General features: G+C 45.5%; 1 pseudogene; it reads right to left on the reverse strand.

Moving 5' to 3' along the window:
- Positions 1 to 287: 287 nt before the first annotated feature.
- Positions 288 to 5,341, reverse strand: LOC127420321 (E3 ubiquitin-protein ligase TRIM39-like; annotated as a pseudogene).
- Positions 5,342 to 12,311: the final 6,970 nt, after the last annotated feature.

Consider the following 12,311-nt stretch of genomic DNA (forward strand, 5'->3'; position numbering starts at 1 on the left):
GGTTTGCTGAGAAGAGTTGTCATATAACTTTTCTAAGCAATCAGACTTTCACCTGGCAATCAGATTATTATTATTTTTTGCCTGGCAGACAATAAAACAGGTGCAAAACACCATGTAGTATTACACTAAAGGAAGTATACGAGCCATATCTACAGGTTAAAATGGTAACACTAGCAACCACCACTAAAACCCTAGCAACTGCCTAGGAACCTTCGAGATCATCCTAGCAATTGCCTAAAATGTAAAAATCTAGTTTACATGTATTGTTTCATCTTTGGGGTGTAAATTCATTCAGGGTAACTGATAGTTGTGATGATCAGTGGAGTTGAGTTTTTACCTTTATCATTAAGGCCTGGGGAAAACGTCATGGTTACTTGTGTAACCTCCGTTCCCTGATGGAGTGATGTAGTGACACTCGGGGTCACTCTTGGGAGCCCGAGACACCTCTGGTCTTTGATAAAAGGCCAATGAAAATTGGCGAGTGGTATTTGCATGCCACTCCCTCAAACATACAGGTATAAAAGGAGCTGGTATGCAACCACTCATTCAGGTTTTATGCTGAGGAGCCGATATAAGGTCCGGCCATTTCAGCGTTGTGGCAGGAGGGACACAACGCCTCGTTCCCTCCATCAGGGAACAGAGGTTACACAAGTAACCATGACGTTCCCTATCTATCACTCACTCAACGTTGTGTCGATGTAGTGACACTAGGGGTCCCTATACGAAACGCCACAATTGGCTGAACTGTGTTACGGGAACTGGCGGTGTGTGGTGGGCAGACTACTGTGTGCCTCATAGCCAGCGCACCAGGTCGACACATAACCTCCCCCAACATAGTTATGAGTGTCGAACGGCCCTTTGGGGACAAGTTGACGACTCAAGAGATAGAGACAGGCTTAACCCAGTCGTGGCCTCTTTTCTGCTTCTCTTTTTCCACTCCCTAAAAAAGAAGGGGGATTATCCGACTGGGCCGCCAGGTCTAGTCAGGGGGTATCCCTCCCAAGGGGAAGACACCGCAGAGACCACACCTCGCCCAAAGAGGGGGGGGATATTTAAGTGGAAGAATACATCACATGGTCTTTCCAACCATGTGGAGAGTCTTCAAGGTAGATTCTACCCAATGGGGGAGGAGTTACTTCAAACATGGAGACTGGGGCAGAGGGGCTCTGCCCAAGAAAGACGTAGTTTGCCAACAGGGAAATGAATTAATGGAAGATATATATCGCATGGGGTTAGCCTTACAGGGAACTGCCACATGCGGAGCACCTACCCCAGAACAGGGCTCTTAGTTAGCACATGTACTGGGCCGGCATGTACTGGTCCCTAAAAGGGGTCGTGGGAACCTTGGGCACATGGGGTCAGGGTCTCAGGATCACGTTTCGCTGACAGAGAATGCTTGCAGGTCTCCTACCCTCTTGATGGAAGTGAGCGCAGTCAGGAGGGCAGTCTTCAAGGAGAGTGCCTTAAGCTCGGCTGACTGCAAAGGCTCAAAGGGGTCTCTCTGTAGACCCTGAAGAACTACAGAGAGGTCCCATGAGGGAACGAGGCGTGGTCTGGGGGGATTCAGCCTCCTGGCACTTCTTAGGAACCTGATGATCATGTCGTGCTTCCCTAAGGACTTACCGTCGACTGCGTCATGGTGTGCTGCTATGGCGGCAACGTACACCTTCAAGGTGGAAGGGGACAGCCTCCCTTCCAACCTCTCCTGCAGGAAGGAAAGCACTGATCAGACTGCGCATCTCTGGGGGTCTTCCCATCGGGAAGAACACCACTTAGCGAACAGACGCCACTTAAAAGCATACAGGTGCCTCGTAGAGGGGGCCCCAGCCTGAGTGATCGTGTCTACCACTGCGTCCCGTCCAGGTGACGGATCTGCTTACCAGCTCCAGAGCAGTGGGTTTCATCATCCCTAGTGCCTTGGCAGACTTGCAGGAAAGCCATGGCTTGCAGGGCGGAGGTGGCTTGTCCAGTGGCACCGTAGGCCTTGGCCGTCAGAGACGACATAAACCTACAGGCCTTGGATGGGGGCTTTGGGCACCCACACCAGGCGGTGGCGCTCCGCGAGCGCCCTTATCCACTGGGGGATTGCCGAATAGCCCTTGGCCGCCCCACTATTGAGGGTAGTGAGGGCGGGGAAGCTGAAAAGATCGGGACTGTCAGTAAAAAAGTGCCTCCCATGACCTTGTCAGCTCTTCATGCACTTCTGGGAAGAAAGGAACGGGGGCGGGGCGTGACTTTGAGCGGCGCCGCGAGCCCAGGAACCAATCATCGAGCCGTGAGGGTTCAGGGAAGAGCGGAGGGTTCCACTCTAGCCGATGCTCGCGGCTGCCCAGAAAAGCATGTCGTCATCTCCGCGTCAGCCTGTGACTGGGCAATCGTCCCCGAAGGGAGGAGCCCAGCTGAGGCTTCCACGTCCGACTGGACGAGCCCGCTCTCCGATGCTGCGCTTGAGAGCTTATCAGTTTTGCGGGCTCCAAATAAGAGGTCGAACTCGCTATGAGACGAGCCGGCGGACTCATCCGGAATCCCGATTGGGGCAGATGAGCATGCTGGGGAATGGGAGGTCCGCGGGGGGTTACCCGGCAGAGGCTGTCCCATTGGGGTCCCCAAATCACCCCCAGTGCTAGCCGCGCTGGCCTCATACCCGTGGGTAAAAGGACCGAGGCGGGGAGCTCTAGGGTGGCTTGCTTTCTTACGAAGGCAAGCTGCAACCGCATCATTTCCATGGACATGTCCTCGCAATGTGTACATGACCATCCACGAACGCTGTCTCCGCGTGAGCAGTGCCCAGACACGAAAGACAGTGATCGTGACCATCAGAAGACGAGAGATAACGAGCGCAACCAGGAATAACACACAATCGGAAAGGCATCTTTAAAAAGACGCATCTTTAAAAAGACATTCCGTGTGTGCCACTCTTTTAGAGAAATATACTCTTTTAGAGAAATATACTCTTTTACAGAAATATACTCTTATTTCTGCCGAAGTGCCCAGGGGCATTCTCTGCAGTGCACCAGTGCAGAGGAGGGAGAAGCCACTGAAATGCGCCATCAGATCCAGCAGAGGTGAATGAACAGTTGTGGGAATTCAGCTCAGTGAGCATGACCGTTCGGCTCCGAAGAGAAAATCTGAATGAGTGGTTGCATACCAGCTCCTTTTATACCCGTATGTCTGGGGGAGTGGCATGCAAATACCACTAGCCAATTTTCATTGGCCTTTTATCAAAGACCAGAGGTGTCTCGGGCTCCCAAGAGTGTCACTTCATCGACACAACGTCGAGTGAGTGACAGATAGGGAACTATGGATAGAGAGTTTGAGTGAAAGACTGACCAGTGAAAGAGTAGATATGAGAGCTGGACTCCATATCATAAAAGGAGACCAGACCATCTTCATTATCCACAAACACACCAACCTTCTGTGGCTTCACTCTCACACACACAGAGAAACTGGAGGATCATTAGCAGCATGATATTTATTATCATTCCTCAGAATCACAGTCCAGAATTCATTCACTGGAGTCGGTGTGATCTGTCCCTTCCTGTTAATGGATTCTCTGGCCACTCCTAAATCCCACTTTCCCTCCACCTGCACCTCAAAATAAAATCTACCTGAGTCAAATCTCTCCTTCCGCAGAATACAGGGACATTTATTAAATCTCTCTACTTTAACTGGATTTTTTTTTTGTCTAATGTCTCCATATCTCACTTGTTTTACATCATCAGACAGGATGAGATTTGGGTAAGCTGTATCAGGATCCAGAGTCACATCCACTGAGAGAGATCAGAGAATATCAATCACTTCAGAATACAAACATGTTGATATTTGTAATATTAAATACAGAATATAATGAAACTGTATTGCAGTAAGTCAGCTGTCAGAATATAAATGTAAAGTATTGTAAGTGTGTATGAGAGAACAGTGTTGATCACACACTGTACCTGCATACTGCTGCATCCTCCTCAATACTGTCAACACAAATCACAATAAAACATGATCAGTTGTTTATAGAAAAGAAAAGAAAACTACACTGTATTTGATATTTACTTACCATTTTGAGTGAGTTTGTCATCTAGAGTGTTCTTATGTTGTGTCAGAGCTCTATTCAGAGTGTCCACACTCACATGAGTGTTAATGCTGATCTCAGTCCAGTTCTTAGTGTTTTTAGGACTGTACAGGGACGAGTAAATCTACAGCAAGAGAGAGGAGAAATCCATCAGCATGAGGAGTGTTTTCTAATCATTCTCACTGATGAGAGAGATGGACACTGACCTGTAGGAGATGAAGATGATCTTCAGTATGTGAGATCTGCTCCAGCTCAGAGTTTCTCCTCTTTTGCTCAGTGATCTCCTGCTCCAGCTCTATAATGAGATCTTCAGCCTGTTTCTCTGCTGCTTTCTGCTTCTCCTCCAACATCTCATCAACTTCAGTCTGACATCTCTCAATGGAGCAGATCAGAGCAGTGAACATCTCTTCAAAGGATGATTTTTCTTCTTCTGTGCATCTCTGATAAGATCAAGTAACAGTTTCACTATTTTAAAATGTACTTAATTACACATTTTAATTTATTAAGCAGATCCTGAAACATTATGATACATAACATTTTTCATTTTAATAATTTCTTCCACCCACCTTTCTGATCTCTACAGAGTGTTGGATATCTTGAATCTTCTTCATTCTGTCCTGGATCATTTGCTGCACGTCTGTCTGTGTCTTTACCAGCTGATTCTATAGACAGAGAACAACACAGACACATTTCATCACTCAACAGCTTTTCCATCTTCAAAATAAGTATTGATTGAATATTAGTAACTCTTGCCTTCTTCTCTCCACTCTCGTCCTCTATAGGAACAGTGTTGTGAGTCTTGTGGTCTCCTTCAGTGCAGAAATCACAGACAAATATCTGATCATCTCTGCAAAACCACTCCAGAGGTCTCTTGTGTTTCTGACATATATAATTCTCCAGTTTCTTTAGACGTGGGACTCTCTGATGAGGCTCCAGGTGAGTTTCACAGTCAGAGCTTTAACACGTCAGGCAAGACTTCGCGGCTTTCTGCTATCTTTCATCACAGAAGTCACAGAGAACTTTAGATTTACCCAGATTAAACTTTTCCTTAAAGAGTCACACAACCACTCTGAGTGTTGTATTAATCTTCAGATCAGGTCTTTTGCTGAATTTTTCTTTACAGAATGGACAGCTGCAGTCCTGAGTGTTTTTCCAGCATTCATTCAGGCAGGTCTTGCAGAAGCTGTGTCCACATGGAGTGCTGACTGGATCAGTGAACACATCCAGACAGATTGAACACTGATGCTCCTCATTTAGAGCACTACTGGAGGCTGACATGACTGGAAACACAAATAGTGAAAAAGCACATGTTGGCTGGGTGCAAGACCGCCTTGGCACAAGGACGGTACAGGTGGTGGCATGATCAGCCCTGAGAATGCTGGTAGAGATTCTAGAGGTGTGTAGAGTAAAGGCAAACAAAGGCCATCATGCTCCTCAGAGGAAGTTCATTGAGTTTGTAAAAAGGGAGGTGCCGCAGGCATGGAGGTTAGCAAGATCAATCCTGGTGCCGGGAAGTGATTGGTCAATGGTGGTCAACCTTAGCCAGCAGCTAAAATTTCCTTCTTAGGTCACCATTACCTCCTTAAGGGTAGACGTAGTGTTATGGTCAGCATCAACTAGAAAAATCATAATGATTGAGCTTACTTTCCCATGGGAAGAGGGACTGGAGGCAGCCTATGAGAGGAAGAAGCTATAAAATGGATGGAGGGCTGCAACTTACCCTGTGGAGGTCGGATGTTGAGGATTTATGGGAAGATCAATACAGCATTTATTGAAAGAAATTGGTGTCCTTGGATCAGCGTTGAAGATGTCTCTGAAGGAAATTGCAGAGGATGCCGAGAAATCAGTTTCTGGTTATGGTTAAGAAGGAAGGATGAAAAGTGAGGTGTGCAGAAGTGAGAAAGTAGGAACAGGGAACATTTATGATATGTAGTGAGGTAGTATGTAGGAGAGGGAAAGGGTAGGGAGAAATTATTTCTGCTGACATACTCTGTCCTTATATGGGTGTTTCTGGAGAGGGATTAAGTGGGGGAGCAAAACCATACCAAGCTAGGCATTGGAGGGGCAGCTGTCGCAGTCTCGTGGCTTGCCTCTCACATCGTTCTCCTTTGGGGCATTCGTTTAAGGATAGGCATTGGAGGGGTTGGTAGGCATAGTCTAATAGCTTGTCTTTTCTAACTGAGAAGAGGCATTGTACGTAGGGTAGGACTGCTTATGGGGAAGAGACGTCTGATGATTATTGAATTGTTTAAGCACTGATAGTGACAATAGAATGCAATAATTTATTCTTTGAGGGTAAAATATTCCAGTGAGTCTCTGCATAAAAGCCATTGAAAGTATTTGAACTATTGCACTGCTGATGATTGTCATCAACTCTCTCCTATGCAGTAAAATAACTGAAATACAATATCTACAGGAGCCACAGAGCAGAACATAGAAACAGATACAACAACACTTTAACAACACGATGAAAGGCTCTTTCTACATATGCAAGACTAAATAGCAAAAAGGTGAAACATTTTCACTGGACTGTGTTCATACATTCTGCAGTTCATACGCCATTTCAGGTATAGTCTGATTCCCCAAAGAATGATTCTAATGAGTTGGTCCTTTTGAATCTACAGTGTCAATCATTTGTTTCATTTAATATTTGTTTATTCAGTTGGAAAATATTTGCTTGTATAAATTATGCAATCCGAGAAACGTTGGAACAGCGGTGTAACATTTTCTTATAGTGTGTAACATTCATACGAGCAGACAGCAGGTCACTTTTATACTGTTTAAAAGGTGTATGTGACGTCATTGACGAAAAAGATGTCATTGCGTGCACTCTGTTTGAAGTAAGTTTGGGGCAGCTGAAATAGTTAACCTTGTGTAAATTGTAATGTAAACATTTAGCTTTATGCTAAGCTAAAATGCTATTTCTAGCCCTTTTACATGTACATGTTACCAGCCACGATTACATTTTTTTTAAACAAGAAAATCCATGTTCGATCGTACATATATTTTTTCTCTAGTAAGACCTTTGATATTAGGGCAAAGATATACTAGAAAAATCTTATTCTTGATGAGAATTTTTTTATTGTTTTCCCATAAAAAAAATAATTAAAAAAATGGTTTAAACAAGATAAATTTACTTTATCAGAAAATGTATTTTTAATATAAGTATAATTTGTCTCACTGTTCTTGCAGATGTTTTTTTCACTTGTTATTAACTTGTTTATAGTAAAAAAATACAAATTACATTTTACAGCATGTATTCTGTAATCTGTAGTGGAATACATTTGAAAAGTAACCCTTTCAACCCTGATTATATGATTAATTGTACACTTTTACATCTGTTAATTTATGCGTTCAAGTCAATAGCTGTAAGAACACATTACACATACAGTGTAAGTATACATTCTGTATAAGTTCTTTTTTCTTAAGTTGTCACACATAAAACCTCCTTGCAACATTCTATGAACGTTACTTTATAGTTTTAAAAACAGAACCAAAAGAGAACGTTCCTAGTCATGTCAAGATTTATTAATGGTGCTTGTTTTAACATAGGAGCCACAATTACTGTTACTCTGACCTTCATTTAGTGATTGTCCAAAATCCCTAAACCAATTCTTATTCTGTACAAAATGTTTGATGTTTGATGTTTGAAGTACACCTATTAATGAGGTGTCAAATCGACCGGCATATAGAGAAGATGATTGCTATGATTTAATAGGAGATCGGGTGTATGATATTTTATTTATTGTAAAAAGCGATGTTATAATATATACTATAAAACCCAAAAGGTTTCCTAAACTCATCCACACTCCAGTCCAGTAGTTGGCGGGAAAGCGCCTTTAGTTGTTTTGCAAACCTTGAAAGAACTCACAGTTTGAGCGCACAGTGCGGTACATGTTTAATGTGTTTTGTGAGCTTTTTATACGCTTATCGCCGTATGTGGTGGTTTTGTGACGGACTCTTTAAAATATTCAGTTTCAGGAAAAATAAGTAGAAATCTGAGAATATCATGTTTAATTTCTGATGTATGAATTCTTTAAATCCATCAACTGATTGTAAATTATTTCAGTGAAGGCGATAATATGTTGAATAAAACTTGTTAAAGGCTAATATCCGATAATGCTGTAAGGAAAATTACACCAAATAAAAAGCACACATTTATATATAATCTCAGAAACATTTATTTTGTTTTATAGAGCTGTTCGTGTTGTTTGTGTTTATATTTTCATCATGAGAGAGCTGAAGAAAGAGGTGATGTCACTGAAGACAAAGCTGATGGAGAGAGAGGACAGGTTACAGGTTAAACATTCATTTCATCCTTAAAGTTAAGATTGTAAGCTTTCAAATGATGTGATATGATGAACGGTACAGATGTGATTGTGTTGTGTTTGTCAGGAGCTGGAAAAGGTTTCCTAAACGACTCGTTTTCTACTTCCTCGTCTCTATTATGTAATAGAGATGAATACATCAGCACAAGTCTGCCTCTGCATAAACAGGTCAATGCCTACTTCATCATCGCCTCTTTGGCCCGCCCACAGGTTTGCGGTTAGAGCGGTGATGAGAGTCGGCACGGCATGGAGAAACACAGGGATTATTGGAGCAACAAAAGGTTCGAGAGGCCTGCAAAGTTTACAAAACGCTGTGCAGTGCCAGGTTGTGGAAAAACAGACTCTTTGCATTTGATTCCTAATAATCCTAACACGAGGAAAGAGTGGCTGATGTTTATTTTTAATGAAGTCCCGGATCACGTCAGTAAGACAGTGTTTGTTTGTTTGTTTCATTTTACTGTGGATTCTTTTTCAAACAAGACACAGTTCGACGCAGGCTTTGCAGGCTTTACTGAAATTGATTTATTTTTTTCAGATATAAATAGAGCTGCTCATTGCACAATAGTCTTTGTCTCTTCAGACATATTTCTCTACACAACTTTGGTCAACTGTGAGTGGCAGGGTAAGTTAAAGGGGGTCGCATACCGGACGCATCTGGTGGACGACATGGCACAATTATTTATTTTCCACAAATGTATGCACACACCCCCAACACTCAGCAACTAGAGTAAATAATCTTTGTCCTTTGATAATGATTTGGGTCGAATTTAATGGAAAAGTATGCAAGTTGATGCTATGTTCAATTCAACTCGGATATTCCTACTTGATATCTCCAATCTCCAACCATAAAGACATTCCACTGCGAGATGCTCGGAAGACGACGTGTATGGAAACAAAACTGCAATGCTCCCGTTAGCTTAGCAGGTGTTTGACTCTCATTAGAGATGTCTCCAAGCAACCCAACTGATAAACAATGCTGCAACGCTAGCATTTGTGATACAAGTGTACGATTATGAGACGAGAGTATAATATAACGTTTTATACACCTGTTTTTGCAATTTGTTAAACACGCTTTAATATCATGTAATGTAGAAACTTTGACTCATTTATCGATATTACTTAATAAAAGTGAATTTTTGTTGAAAATTTCGCACAAGTTTCCCAGTTGGAATTACGACTTCAGGTGGCATCCATTGCACTGTTCCTTAAAGGAAGCTGGAAAATCCAACTTTCCTGGTTGAATGGAACGCAGCATAACTGGCTTCAGCTCGTCCTGTGTGTGTATGTTTGTGTGCGATTGTGATCATGACCAGCTTCAGTACATGGTATATCACAACGCTATTATGCCAGACTGTTAAACAGAGGCCAACTGAGTGATTTGGAAAGCAAGCCAGTTGGGCTTCTAATTTAAATGGGTCCGCGACTGCATTGGCACATCAAATGTCTCGAGTTGTTGGCAATCCTGCAGAGGTTCCTGCCGTTGATCCAGGGCAAGCACGTGTTAATTCGGACAGACAACATGGCAACGGTAGCATATGTCAACCGCCTAGGTGGTCTGCGCTCTCACTGTATGTCACAACTCGCCCGCCGTCTCCTCCTCTAGAGTCAGCAGCACTTCAAGTCGCTGCGAGCCACTCACATCCCAGGCAACCTTAACACTACAGCGGACATGCTGTCACGGCAGGTTACCCTCAGGGGAGAGTGGAGACTCCACCCTCAGGTGGTCCAGCTGATTTGGAGTCGATTCGGACGGGCACAGGTGGACCTGTTCGCCTCCCAAGAATCCTCCCACTGCCCGCTCTGGTATGCCCTCACCGAGGCTCCCCTCGGCATAGACATGCTGGCACACAGCTGGCCCCCTGGCCTACGCAAATATGCATTTCCCCCAGTGAGCCTGCTTGCACAGACCCCGTGCAAGGTCAGGGAGGATGAGGAGCATGTCGTCCTGGTAGCACCCTACTGGCCCACCCAGACATGGTTCTCAGACCTCACGCTCCTCGCGACAGCTCCCCCCTGGCAAATTCCCCTGAGGAAGGACCTTCTTTCTCAGGGACGGGGCACCCTCTGGCACCTGCAACCAGATCTCTGGAATCTCCATGTCTGGCCTCTGGATGGGACGCGGAAGCCCTAAGCAGTGGTAGACATGATCACTCAGGCTAGGGCCCCCTCTACGAGGCGCCTGTATGCCTTTAAGTGGTGTCTGTTCGCTAAGTGGTGTTCTTCCCAACGCGAAGACCCCCAGAGATGCGCAGTCAGATCAGTGCTTTCCTTCCTGCAGGAGAGGTTGGAAGGGAGGCTGTCCCCTTCCATCTTGAAGGTGTATGTTGCTGCCATAGCAGCACACCACGACGCAGTCGACGGTAAGTCCTTAGGGAAGCATGACCTGATCATCAGGTTCCTAAGAGGCACCAGGAGGCTGAATCCCTCCAGACCACACCTCGTTCCCTCATGGGACCTCTCTGTAGTTCTGCAGGGTCTACAGAGAGCCCCTTTGAGCCTTTGCAGTCAGCCGAGGTTTAAGACACTCTCCTTGAAGGCTGCCCTCCTGACTGCGCTCACTTCCATCAAGAGGGTAGCTGACCTGCATGCGTTCTCTGTCAGCCAAACGTGCCTGGAGTTCGGTCCGGGTTACTCTCACATGATTCTGAGACCCCGACCGGGCTATGTGCCCAAGGTTCCCACCACCCCTTTTAGGGACCAGGCGGTGAACCTGCAAGCGCTGACCCAGGAGGAGGCAGACCCAGCCCTGTCGTTGCTGTGTCCGGTGCACGCTTTACGCATCTATTTGGATCGCACGCAAAGCTTTAGAATCTCTGAGCAGCTCTTTGTCTGCTTTGGTGCACAGCGGAAAGGAAGCGCTGTCTCCAAGCAGAGGATCGCTCACTGGCTCATTGAGCCCTTTCTACCAGGGGTATAGCGGCTTCCTGGGCCCTGGGCCCTGGCCAGAGGTGCCTCTCTAACAGAAATTTGCAGAGCAGCGGGCTGGGCAACACCCAACATCTTTGCCAGGTTCTACAACCTCCGGGTGGAACTAGTTTCGTCCCAGGTAGTGGCACGCAACACAAGCAGATAAGCCCGGGATATTCGGCTGGGTGTATCGCTTGCACATAGCGCCTTCCACATCTTTTTGAGCTGAAGACATGCGCCATTAATTCCCAGTAGTGTTCACAAGTTTGTTCCCTGGTTGACTTCCTCCGAGCCCTGTGGCAGTCGAGTTTTCGGAGAGATTCGCTGCCGGCCCAGTACACGTGCTAACTAAGAGTCCTGTTCTGTGGTAGGTGCTCCGCATGTGGCGGTTCCCTGTAAGGCTAACCTCATGCGATATATATCTTCCACTAATTTGTTTCCCTGTTGGCAAACTGCGTCTTCCTTGGGCAGAGCCCTTCTGCCCCAGTCTCCATGTTTGTAGTAACTCTTCCCCCATTGGGCAGGATCTACCTTGAAGACTCTCCACATGGTTGGAAAGACCATGTGATGTATCCTTCCACTTAAATATCCCCCCCTCTCTTTGGGCGAGGTGGGGTCTCTGCTGTGTCTTCCCCTTGGGAGGGACACCCCCCGACTAGACATGGCGGCCCAGTCAGATAATCCCCCTTCTTTTTTAGGGAGTGGAAAAAAGAGAAGGGGAAAAAAGGCCACGATTGGGTTAAGCCTGTCTCTATTTCTTGGGTAGTTGACTTGTCCCCAAAAAGGGCCATTCAACACTCATAACTATGCTGGGGGAGGTTACATGTTGACCTGGTGTGCTGGCTATGAGCTACAGTAGTCTGCCCACCACACACTGCCAGTTCACGTAACACAGTTCAGCCAATTGTGGCGTTTCGTATAGGGACCCCTAGTGTCACTACATCGACACAACATCGAGTGAGTGACAGATAGGGAACGTCCTGGTTACTTGTGTAACCTCCGTTCCCTGATGG

This window comes from Myxocyprinus asiaticus, chromosome 29, assembly GCF_019703515.2.
Source record: "Myxocyprinus asiaticus isolate MX2 ecotype Aquarium Trade chromosome 29, UBuf_Myxa_2, whole genome shotgun sequence".
NCBI classification, from domain to species: domain Eukaryota; kingdom Metazoa; phylum Chordata; class Actinopteri; order Cypriniformes; family Catostomidae; genus Myxocyprinus; species Myxocyprinus asiaticus.